The sequence below is a fragment of the Ictalurus punctatus genome, chromosome 27 (assembly GCF_001660625.3).
Source record: "Ictalurus punctatus breed USDA103 chromosome 27, Coco_2.0, whole genome shotgun sequence".
Lineage (NCBI taxonomy): Eukaryota > Metazoa > Chordata > Actinopteri > Siluriformes > Ictaluridae > Ictalurus > Ictalurus punctatus.
The window spans coordinates 6438267-6451518 of NC_030442.2; the positions used below are offsets into that span (position 1 = coordinate 6438267).

Sequence of the window (13252 nt, forward strand, 5' to 3'; positions counted from 1 at the left end):
TTAACAGAATATAAAACTTTTAGGAATTATTATAATAATAATTTGTCCAAAGCATTTTTCTTAAAGTGGAGGTTCTTGGCCTGCTTTCTTGAGCCAGGCCTTAAGCACCAGTTATAGACCTGGAGATATGAAGAGGCTCACAGGAGCTATATGTCTTTATAATAGGCTAATTAAAATGACAGTAATCTGGGTCAGGGTTTTATACTGCTGGTATAAAACGTGATTAGATGTTTGAGTTAAGACACTGAGACAGCTGAGTTGTTACCAGGTGGATAAATGTATATTGTGTACATTGAACAGAGTGATCTGGCCATGTGGGGTTTGGTCCAACGCAGTGGGACAGGACATATTAACCATGTGTGTGTAGAGTTTCTCAGAGGTTGTGTAGACAGGTTCTTCAAATGCAAACGAAAGTCCATGGATCCCACCGCACTGACTTATTTCACAAATAATATTTAAATGTGTGTTTATTAGGGGCATACATCTTCAGGTTCAGGTTGGTGATTTCCATAGACCTGCTTGTGTTATAGAGGTTCAATTCAAAAGAACAGGCAAATAACTAAGAACTAAATAATAAATATACCTTTTTTTTTTTTTTTTTTTAAATGTGCGATTGAATTTTAAAAACAATAAAATAACAAACCACTTGGTTATGCTTCACACATTGAAAGCCACTGATATAAAGAAGTGTGTGCTTTTGAGCAGTAGAATTAGAAATGCCATCATTAGCGTGTGGTGACCTTAAACCACAATCCTTTTGATTGTTAGGATAAGCACATGTCAGGATTCGATACGACTTGACCTCCGCTTTTTGGTTTCTCTTCTAGATGAGTCGAGGTGTAAGTAAACCGAAGTACATTTTAATTTGAGGCAGATGGCAGAGAGAGCATATTACTGCTGAACCTGTGTAACTTGATCAGCTGTTGTCTATATTTACACCTTAAGAGCGCTTGAAGAGTTTGTTTAAAGCCTTTAAGTGAGGCATTTCTTCACGTTTCTGTCCCAGATGAAGAATACGTTGCAGGAATTGGTGAGCAGAGTAACATCTGTGCTAGACATTTTGAAGTACATGGTAGCATTTTCTATTAAAAAGCTATAGAGAAACTCCAATTAATGTTGGCAATTTTCATAATTTTTATTTACCCCCCCTCCATAATACGGTGATAGACTATGTTTTAGTGAAGCTACCACTGTGGGATTTTTTTTTTAATGATGTAATAATATTAGCTCAATAACCTGTGACTCCACTTTCACCCCCTGGCAGCGTGGACTCTCAGTAAAGTAGATAGTGTGACTGGAAGTCTTAAAGTGCACCTATTATGGTTTTTCAAATATTACCTTTCATGTAGTATGTTATAGAGCTGTTTGTGAATGTAAAAACGTCTGCAAAGTTTCAAAAATCAAAGTGCAAAATGGATTTATTGACTCCCAAAAGAAGGAACCGATTCTGAACAGCTTAAATGAGTCGTTAGTGATTCCAGACCTACTTCCTGTACTAACTTACATAGGTTTGTAACAAAAACCCCGCCTCTGGTCTTCATAGGCTGCTCACTGACCGCGGTAGACCAAACACAATAGTCTGGGACATCTGGCCAATCAGAGCAGAGTATACTTTCCGAAAGGAGGCGTTTAGAACGAATCATTTAATGAGTCGTTTGTGACTCTGGGGGGAAAAAATGGTAATGCTGCAGTTTAAACTATGAGCATGTTAAAGTGTGTATTTGCCCTTGAATGCATGTAAATCTATTGTATGAGACCTCAAACAGAATTATGCATGTTTCAAAATCATAAATGCTTTGAGTAAATATACCTTTACATCATACTCTTGTTGCTTAAAATGTAGATATGTTTTTCCCCCTCTCTCAGAGTAATTGTTTTGTAAAACTGCACAAAGCAAATTATCACTTAAAAATGATCAGACGCGTACCTCAGTTAACAGCATGGTGACATTTCATGTCCTTGGTATTATAAGGTGCTGGCATTTTGGTAGAAAATGAACTAACCACTGGGGAATACTTTATTCTTCTCTGCTCTTATGTTTTTATTTGACCAGGCTTTAAGGTAATTAGAGAACAAATAAGTGGCTTACCTGGAAAATGCACTATATATATATATATATATATATATATATATATATATATATATATATATATATATATATATATATATATATATATATATATATATATAATATTTCTCAAAAGTTCTAACTAATCTTGGTATTAGGGTTAACCAATCATCATCCAGCTTGCTGTGGCCAATCAGAATCCATCTTCTATAGATGCAGTGATAAAAGAAAGCAGACTCGGAGCTGTTGGATTTAACATTTTTAGAATTTCATCTCACTTGTGATGGAACAGCGCGGCATCACAGTTCCCCTACATATACATATTTTTCATGTATAGTATTCTTTTTATGAAGGAAAAAGTACATTCTTTGAGTATGTAGCAGAAGAGTATGCAAGTACATACTAACGCGTGATGTGAAGGAAGAGAACTTTGCCCAGTGAAGCACGCTGTAACTGTAAACAAATTCCACGTTACAGTTTAGCTTTTCTTCATTCATTATTCCTTTATATAATTTATACTATTTAATTTAATTCAATATTTCTACATTTCATTTACACCACTCTAAAATGAATCTCTGAATTTGGTTAAGTAAACTGTCACAAAAATTGTGGGCAATATTAGCTGGAAAAGTGTCCATGGGTCCACCCTTCGAATATCTCCCAGAAATAGTAAACCATCCGGGAACACATGTGATATTCATTTCAACGTACTACAATTCGGGGGACTCTAATTCTAATCTCGGATACTATTTAGGGTGGATAGTAGGCGAATTGGGATGCGGCGCAATTCAGTGCTCTGTCCTTGTCCACTGCACAGAGTAATCATGGCTGTGAACCATAAGGAGGTATGCTGTTTGGAAGGCAACCCAAGTGTTCATGACTCTGAGGGTATAATTATCTGCTTACCTCAGTAACTTTTGTGCATGTCAGTGTGACTGTCACAGTTACTTCTTACCAGGTGAAAGAGCAAAAGCTCTGTTGCTTCACTGTGAGCTCAGAGCACACTACTGTGTAGACTCGCATCTGGCTTCAGCGGAGACGGCGATCATGAGTTCTGTAGCTCTATCAACATCCGTGTTACAATGTGAACTGACATTTATCAACTTCCAACAAAATATGGAACAAAAGTGTTTTACCTGAAAAAAGTTTGATATTAAGCAGCTTTTTCTGTATCTGTAGTAGGGGTGTTGCAAGAACCGATACTTCGGTAGCAAGTCTGTACCAACATTCTTAAAACGTGACAGTACTTGTTTTTCTGCAGTAGCATTGGTACCGTTGTTTATGAAGCTACTGAGGTTGCAATTCTTCCGGAACTGAAGGGGGCAGCAAATACGCACAGTTGTTTTAGTCGGTCCACAAGTGGTGAAGAAGAAGAAGAAAAACGCCTACAAGCACATGGGGAAAACTACAGAAAATGGCAACAATTTTAGCTCTGCCCTGACTTGTTGAGAGACGAGAGAGGAAAGGTTGCCGGTGTGCAGCCGATGCTATCGTTCATTTCAAACAAAGCGAGGAAACACCTGGAATTTGGCGAAGCACCTGAAAGACAGTCCTGTATTATGTTCGTTTGAGGTAGCTGGCATTGTGGCCGTGAAACCAGCTAACGTTATGCTCCGTGTAATATTTGCGATAGCCTGTTATTTGTTAACGACACATTGCAATGTTATAAATTACCTCCGAATGGTCCACCGTGCATCGCCATTCAGCCCGTGTCCTGTCAGATAAATGTAGCCTAATGTCACTAATAATTATTCAAATATTAATGGTTTTAATAAATCTTTTTGGTCTGCCACCATATCAGTGAATTTAAACTAATGCTTGCATTCAAAGTATGGGGGGGTGCGCACGTTTAGGAGTGCACCTTAGCACTTATTAGCACTTAGCACTGTTTTATTAGTCATTGTCAGACAGTGTTTGATAACTAAAATACCCCCCCCCCCCTTCTCTCTCTCTCTTTTTGCCAGTATTAGCCAGAGGAGGATGTCCTCCAGGAGTTCTTAAATTTTACTTTAAGTTTAAAAAAATTTTTATACCACACTGTGGTATTAACTTTTGTATTGAGTATCGTGTGCCTTTGGTGGTATCGACTACTAGATTTTTGGTATTGTGACGTCCCTAATCTGTAGGTATTTCTGCGGCTTTGTGTGTGTCTAAATGGCTGCCAGTTCTTTCAGTCAGTTTGGGTGTAACTGCATTCGACATCTCAGCTACCATATGTCATAAAAGTAAAATTTTTACAAAAATCGTCTAGGCAATGCTTATGACCAAAAACAGTATATACTATTTAAAAAGTGATTGGCTTCATAGAAGTAATTATCTTGCTTTGCTTTTTTGCTCTACCATCTAGTGTATGAATTTTAGAAAGGTAATATCATCTGATTCACATGATCGTTTTTATTTAAAAAAAATTTTTTTAAACTAGCTGGAAGTATAAGCTGTTTCCCAGTCGATGACGTGTGACGTCAAACACACGTAATGCGATGCTGCTAACTTTAGCAGATATCCACACACAGGTCAACGAAAATAAATTTCTTGTTTAATGTTTATCAACATTACCTTTTATACCCAGCATGACCTCAGTCACTATCCGATGGCGGCGCAAGGCAAGGGAGAATTTTATATTAAATGTTGCAGAGAAGACTGTAACCTGCAAACTTTCCAAAGTGGAGTCTGTATAGGACAGAAGCATGACTGTGATGCATGAACACAAACTTATTCTTATATCCAAAATACTCCACTGTGTGCAAGGGGTTGGGGAAAGTGGTGGGAGTTACTTAAAAGATTTAGTTTAATTCAAGTTTGTCATTAGATGGTGTATTTGCATGCTTGCAGGGTAAATTCTGTCGTTTCTTGTAATGGAAGTGATTTGGTAGTAACAAGGTCGCATTGCTCCTCATTCGCAGTGGGAGCGCAAGTAATATCTGTAATGTCTAATTAAAACACTATGATCAAAGTGAACACAAGTAAAATAATGTCTAAAGGCAGTGAGTAACAGAAACCACAAGGTGCAGTGAAAGTCAGATTTTATTAATAATGTAGGACTGTAATTTAATTCAGTGCTTTAAAAAAAAAATAAAAAAAATTAATGCATCCTGGGAGGTAATGCATACATTTAATATAAACTTGCATATTAAACCAGTATTTTCTTTATATATAAAATTGGACAAACAGTTGTGTTAATGTAAAGTTGTATAATTGTTTAGGTTTTGAGTGTTTATATTTGTAACAGTTTGCGGATTTTATTTTAAATGGAATAAATAAAATGGTAGTGAATCCCCCCCCCCCCCTAATTAATCTGGATTAATAATAATAAATAATCGGTCAATTGATCGATTAATTAATCGTCTCGTGTGCTGATGAAAGTGAAACATCTCCATGAAGCCCTAGGCTTATATCCTTGCTGTCTTAAGAAATCCTAAATATACGGCCCTCGTTTTAGCTAATGTGTATACTATAGAAATGACTAGTTGTTATAAAAGTTAATTGCTGAAATTATGAGCAAAATATCTGGGGGGTGAGGGGGGGGCTGTCTGATGACATTTGATCATGTGTTTGTGCTTAGCCTCACCATCTCCACCACAGAGATGCATAGTTTATAACTGCAAAGCTTATAAATGACACTATGAGGAGAAGGAGAAATGTTGAAACAAATAGGCTGAATAATACAAAAATTGTTGCATTTAAGATGTTGTGAAATCACGTGTCTGTGCTGCACTGGAATAATTTAAATAAATGCAAATTCATTCTTGGAAGAACCTTTTTTTGGGGTGGGGTTTATTTGTTCTTAGGAATTCAGTTGTTGCCTTTAACCAGGACCTGTTTCCCCAGTGTATGAGTAATGAGGTTGCACACACGTAAAATCCCTTTGTCATGGCGTAAAAGCAAAGAACGTTGAAAACGGACAGATGGTTGTTGACCTGCACAAATCCGGTAACTGATATAAAAATTACATAAGCAGTTAAAAATACAATGGCATGCAGTTAGGATCATAACAAAGTTTGACGTGTCTGAAACAGTTGGGAATTTGCCAGGAATTGGACCCGTGTGCACACGATGAAGGGGGGGGGTTCACGGTTTTAGACTTTTCTATTAGAATTTGCACGGTTTAGTTAATTGGTTTGTTTGTAAGTGTTGGAAGAAAGAAGCTCTTCCTTAGAGAATGTCACAAATTGCAACGATTTAACTTCAACAGGTGCCATTAGAACTACAGCAGACATTTAGTGTTGGGGTTAGATGAGACCAAAATCAGTATTATTTTGGTCATGCACACAGTTAGCATGTTCAGTGCTGTAAGTATTAAGAGCTCCTTAAAATATTATTTAGTTGGTTAGCCTTAACATGGGTTTGTGAATTAGTTAACTCTGCTGGTCAGTTTACTTTTTGATACAAGAGACCTATTTATTTCTTTATTTATTTTTAAAGCCTTGCAATAGCAAGTAAACAAATGGCCCTTGCATAGCACAATGTGTGTATGTATTTTTATGTTGAACAAAAAAAGCATATACTCAGATATTTCTGCTATTTGAATGCACTTGAGAAATGGCAGGGTGTCTCCTTATCATAGCTAAACCTGTTATTGGGTGCAGCAGAGAGGTGTAATGTGAACCCTGATAATGTCCAGTGTATGTGGTGATAGCTGCTCTGTTTACTGAGATTCTGTTCTTTTTTTTTTTTCTTTTTTTTTGCAGGAAAAAAGTGAAATTTCATACAGGAAAACGCTACTTGCAGGGTAAGTGATTATTTTATAGTCTGCATCGTTACTGTTAATTGTTTGCATGCACATTATCATAGATTATTGTAGGGATTATTCAAACGAGCACTTGATATCCTTTGTGTTACCGTTCAGGTAATACAGTGTACAAATATTTTAAAGACACTTTCCTAAGTTAAGAAGTCTGGCTCAAACAAGTTCTTCATCCTGTTGATTGAGCTCACTAAAGTACCTGTAGTAATGTACTTCAAACTCGCACACTTTTTACACTGCTGAAATATTTTCTGACGGAAACCCAGTGAAGTTGGTAAATACGCAATTTTGTCATGAAACGTATAGAATAGAATTTAGGGCCGTGTGGGGGTGTTTTTTAAATGAAATGGGAAACTTTTTTTTAAATTGTCATTGCTTAGAAATGATATCATGGTTCTTACTTTCATTTTTATAAGGAATGATGTATGTTCATTTAAGTTCTTACATTACTTACAGTTGTCTCAAGGGAGGGGATGCTTTGATCAAAAGTTTGACACTATTTTTTTTTTTTTTGGCTTCCGAGTCGACGGTTGTAACTACCATCCCGAGGTGACAGTGCAGAGAAATATCCAATCAGCTGTTTTATTAGCTTGGCAATGAGTATCTATCCCAAACCAATCACAAACATTAGTCCAAACATTGATTGTTGATTGGCAGGTCATTCCTGTTGCAAGCTTCCCTTTTGAGGACAAGCCACCTCTCTGTTATTATCCATTGTTTTTACATTCATTCTGATATTTTGCCTAAATGCCATTTTACATTCATTTAGCTTAAGGTGCCCTGCAAAAACACGTGGCACTGTGCCTAAGCCTTTCTATGGTCGGGAAAACGCTGTTACTGTAGTAGAGCTTGGTAGCTACATTTCCCTAGTGGATATTTGTGAATAACTGCTTTTCCGCTATTGAATTACTGATACACTTGTAAAGCAGAAATAAAAAAATGCTTCAAGTCTAAATCCTGAGCAAAATTAACTGCTACTTAGAATAAGACTTTAATCGTATTGGAATACCAAGAACACAATGTATCTTGCCACAGTTAACATGAAACCAGCATTGACCTAGCTTACACTGGAGACTTGTCCCCACCACCAAGTGTCTCTCTAAATCTTTTATATAATGTTTAGCATCAGAAACTGATCTAGACACTTTCTAAAAATATCAGTTTAGTCGTATAAACCATGATGGCGTCTGTAGGAAAATACATCCACTGTGATAAAATGCAGGTATCCCAATGACTACCCGATGGCATCTATAAGCCGAAGCTGTGCTATCAGTAACATATAAAGTTTACCAACCTATTGACAGATTGGTATTTTGCTTAAAAATGTGTCATGACTGAATAAAAGAATTTTTTTTAAAACATTCAGTTCATAAACAAAAGCCAACCTTTACAGGATGTTGCAGTTGTTTAAACTCCACATGGCCAAATCTTGGTGGACATGACCATTAAAAAAAAAAAAATTTTTTTTTTTTTTTTTTTTTTACATCCCGTTCCAGATTTAGTTCCCCCTTTGCTGTTATATCCTCCACTCTTACATGAGATTTTGGAGCGTGGCTGTGGGGATTTGCTCATTCAGCCTTTGCACTAATGCTGAGTGAGGAGGTCTGGGGGTGCAGTCGGTATTCCAGTCGGGTTGAGGTCACGGCTCTGTGCAGGCCGCTTGAGTTCTTCCACTTCACAAACAAAGTCTTGATGGAGCTCGCTTTCTGCACAGGAGCATTGTTTGGAACAGGTTTGGGCCTCTTGGATTCAATGAAGGGAAATTGTAATGCTACAGTGTACAAAGACATTTTATACAATTGTGTGCTTTTCACATTCGAGGCAACCGTTTGTGGAAGAACCACATATAGGTTTGATAGTTAGGTGTCCCCAAAATATTTGGCCATATAGTACATGTAAACCAATCGAGACATTCAGCTGTGCCACGTGAAGCTTTTTAGGCCATTGTATGTGGGTTATAAATTTCAAGATCTTACTCTAGACAGAATTTGCTAGTGTACCTTTTTTTTTTTTCTACACATTAATGCTATGAAGTCATTGGTAATTAGCTGAAGAATTAAAACAGGCTTGTTAAGAGGTCGAGGAACTGCTGAACTCTTGTGCTGGAGTCCTGACACTTCTGAGGTAGAGCCTCCTGTTACTGATGCACAGAAGCTGTTTAACAAATTTTGTTGCCTGTAGGTTTTCACTTGTATAGCATGAAATAAACCTGTGTGCGGTGAATCTGTTTAAAAGCTGGAAGGCCTCTAAATTAAAAGATGAGCTGTTTCCCTGGTTACATGCTAACCCTGCACCCACACCTCCACACACACCACTTATGTGTAGCTGCTTGTCTGTGGGTGGATTTTAGTCTTGCATGGCAACACCTCCATTATCTGGCACTGCGGACAGGCTGTGCTCATTGACTTTGAGTCTCTATTTCAGTAGTGATGAATGTTTGAGATTGTATGTGAATGCCAGTTTTTCTGGTTGTTTGTATGTTTGAGACTGTGTAGTTTGGTAAAGGTGTCTTTGACATGAATCTTTGTGCAACAAGAATATAGATTTTGTCAATTTGTAAGAAAGGGGATACATTTTGTGCGAGGTGTGTTTGTCGTCCCCCCCCCCCCCCCCAATTTTCAAGAATGTATGCTATCAGTCACATGATGCATTACCATGTAGAGACAAAAATTGCTCCAGAAATAGTTAAAGACTAAGGATAAACTGTTAAAATGGTTGACAGTTTCATCTTGGGATGATGTATGAAGAGTCCGCTGCTGTCATATGGCTATGTGGATCAGGTCTTGTGATTGGTTGTTGATGCAATAGAAGTAATGATTAGTGGGTCATTGATGCAAGTAGGTAATACAGTTGCAATCAAATTATTCAACCCCCATCAGGTTTATTTTCAAGATTGTGAAGACTTTCAGCTGTTTGCGATGAAATCAAAAGCAATTGAAATAATTCAACACAATGAATGCTTTAAGTGGTTTCCCCAAATTCAACTGAAAATGACTTCTTCAAACCTATAACGACTAATCCAGTTTCAAAATTATTCAACCCCCTGAATAGAATCCCTCATAACAGTGCACACATGCAAAACAGGTGTTGTGCCAGCACACCTGATGCAACTAATCAAGGGCTTCATTAGTTGCACCAGGTGTGCTTGAGCTGGAACACATGAAATACCTGAACTGGCTAGGGTCAGAAAATACATGAAATACCTGGACGGAGCAGACAAAGGACACTATCAATGGCTGCAACCAGATTTCTGAGAAGGCAAGTTGTGAAAAATCCTCAAGTGACTGCAAAAGACCTGCAGGCACTGAGGTTTCAGTGAGCACAGTAAGGTTCATATTAAACGCAGAAGGTTTCCATGCCAGAACTGACCCAAAAGCACAAGAAAAGTCTGCTCAACCTCATATAAATAAGCCACAGAAGTTTTGGGATTCTGTTCTGTGGAGCAGTGAAACAAAACTGGAACTTTTCGGCACGGTGGATCAGCGAAGAAGAATGAAGAAGGAACACTGTCCACAGTGAAGCATGGTGATGGCTTGGTGATGCTCTGGGGCTGCTTTGCATCCTCTGGCATTGGAAACCTCCAGCATGTGGCAGGCAAGATGGATTCATTAAAGTATCAGGAAATCCTAGGTGGAAACATCAGGCAATCTGTGAAGAAACTGAAGCTTTGGCATCATTGGACCTTCCAACAGGACAATGATCCCAAGCATACCGCAGATTCCACCAAGGCTTGGTTGCAGAAGAAGTCCTGGAAGATTCAACAGGGCCATCAGTCACCTGACTTGAACCCCATAGAAAATCTCTGGGGGGATTTGAAGAAGGCGGTTGCAGCACACGAACCCAAGAATATTACTGAACTGGAGGCCATTGCTCATGAGGAATGGGCTAATATTCCTCAGGAATGCTGCCAGAAGCTGGTGCCTGGCTATGCATCTCGTTTGCAGGAGGTCATAACAACAAAAAGGTGATCCAAGTACTAAATATGCTTGCCATGAAGGGGTTGAAATAATTGATTGCAACTGTATATGGTGTCTGAATGAAGTATAAGTTTTTGACGAAGGCAGATTTTTCTGTTGACAGTCAGTTTCTATGTTTTCCAGTGAGTGAGATGGATGCTATTCCTTGAATAGGATTTAAAATTCTGGTTGGTTGATTCAATGAATTTTCAGTAGGCTCATTGGGAAAGACCCTACAGTTTTGTTGTCACTTTTATGTGGTAAAATCCCATGAAGAATCTGATCTTGCCAAGCTTCACTGGCAAAGCATCCAAATGGTTAAAAGATCAAATTGAAGCCACAACAGGACATAAAGGCTTAAAGACAATGGAAAAGAGTAACAGAATAAATGTTTCAAACAAATCAGTATGAAGGGGTTGGTCTAATTCTAATCTGAAATTTGTTTCCCCTCACCACAGATGTATACCATCGGCTGGACCATCATGTTAATACCTTAACAAGCTCACCCTGTTAATGCTTTTGTATCTGCTTTGGCCCCCTGCAAATAAAACATCCTAGAACTTGCCCCATGACAATAGTTGGATTCAAAACGAGGCTACAGTGCATGCTTAGTATGTCAAGTTAACAAACTGCTAATAAAAGTACGACTAACAGGAAATAAGTGAACCAGAATTAAAGTACGATTTATTTATATGCTTGTTTCAGGTGGTTGTAGGTCAGAGCAGGTCTCTCTGCAGTCGGGAAGGCATGTTTGTTTGTTTGTTTGTTTGTTTGCTTGCTTGCTTGCTTTTGTGGAAGGCTGCTTGCCATATGCTTACATTTCTTTCCTTGTGCTATAACCACCCCCACCCTGGGTGCAAGCAACCTTTCATAGTCCAGCCATGAATAACACATGCACCATGCAGCTGTCTTTAAACCATTAGGCCACTGTAGTGGTTGAGTCAAGAAACACAAATACAAAATGTCATTTTCATTACAGGTTTATAAATTATTGATGGCAAATTGTCACTGGTAAATGTAACAAACCATTTATACAGTTTCAGAGTTCTTGGATTTCTTGTGTAAAGATATTCAACCTTCAAAATCCAGCCTGAATGACTTGCATGTTTATCTTTTATAATCAACATGTGATCTTCTGTGGCATCCACAATATATTTTACAGTTAAATTCGGAATTCACTTTGGTTAGCAGTTTCCTGCAGTACCTACAATGTCTTTTGACTACTTGCTGATAGAGGTGCAAGTGGGATTTCAGCTCTACTTAAAAAGAGTGATGCAGCAGTGCTTTAGTCCTTTTTAGTTCCGGGGTTTTTAATCCTGGTCCTGGGGGCCTACTGGACATTTTGTATGTCTCTCATATGACACATTGACTTCTTGACTCTCTCTCTCTCTCTCTCTCTCAATTAGCCGAATCGGTATGTTGTGTGTTTAAATAAAGGAGATGTACCAAATGTGCAGAGCGGTGGGTCCCCAGGACCAGTTGAAACCCCCTGCTTTAGTCGAACAATTAAAGGTTTCTCTGCAGGACTAAACTCCTGCTTTAGTCTGCCCAGCTCTCACCTCCTCACCTGTACAGTCTGCTCAAAAAGTTGAGCTTCCAAAGCTTCAACATTCAGGCTTATGCATCCTTCAATGCTAATGTGCTCGTCTTCTCTCATTAATTTAATAAGAAACTCTCTGACCTAACTCTGTGCAGCTAGCAACGGTCCCCATGACATGAGCCTCGCCAGAAAACCACTGAATCACCGAATAATAACTAAATCACATTACACATATTTCATTATAAACATACCATATTTAATGTGCTTCAGGTGCACGCTTCTGAAAAGGGAGCACACATTGCCATATTGAGTTATCAATGAGGCAAAGGACTTTGCAGCTGCATTTCTTTCGGCTTGCACATTTTAGTGCTCTGGAAACTACAATTCTTTGGATTCGGTATTCATTGAGCCTTAGAGTATTTCATGGAGGATTTCGCATGTTAAAATGGATCAGACATATTTTTTTTTGCCAATACGCAATGCTTCTGATGTTCTGCATTTTGAAATGTTTTGTCTCCTAATGTGCTGGCCTGTGCACCTCCAGCAAGCTTCACCCCTTCACCCTTTCTTTGGAATATACAGTCTGTTCAAAAAGTTGAGCTTCCAAAGCTTCAACATTCAGGCTAATACATCCTAATGCTAATACAAAATGCATCCTAATGCTAATACAAAACAAAACATTTTCATTTTGTAAATCAAAAGGAAGTGAAGATTTTTCTTTCTCTGTATTTTTTGACAAGAGAAGAAACAATGCTGGTGACCACCACTACATCAGCAGCATACTGACCCTACTTCTCCACTGGGCAACTCTCATTAAAAAAAACAAATAGCCCAGACACATAATCTGCTTGCTTTTTCCCCCATCCCTGCTCATGATTTACTATTTAAAAAAAAAAAAAAAATTGAGTTTTTTAATTGTCTTGAACCATTGGCCTAAAAGAAGA

The 13252-nt window shown here is 38.2% G+C and overlaps 1 protein-coding gene across 5 annotated transcripts in view; it reads left to right on the top strand.

Moving 5' to 3' along the window:
• The window catches only part of celf1 (cugbp, Elav-like family member 1), a 40776-nt gene that overhangs the window by 1010 nt on the left and 26514 nt on the right, over positions 1 to 13252 (top strand). For all 5 annotated transcript variants that reach the window (XM_017458671.3, XM_017458670.3, XM_053676621.1 and 2 more), the window contains one exon: positions 6757 to 6797. The gene's annotated coding sequence lies outside the window, so the exon portion shown is untranslated. The remainder of the gene's footprint in view (positions 1 to 6756; positions 6798 to 13252) is intronic.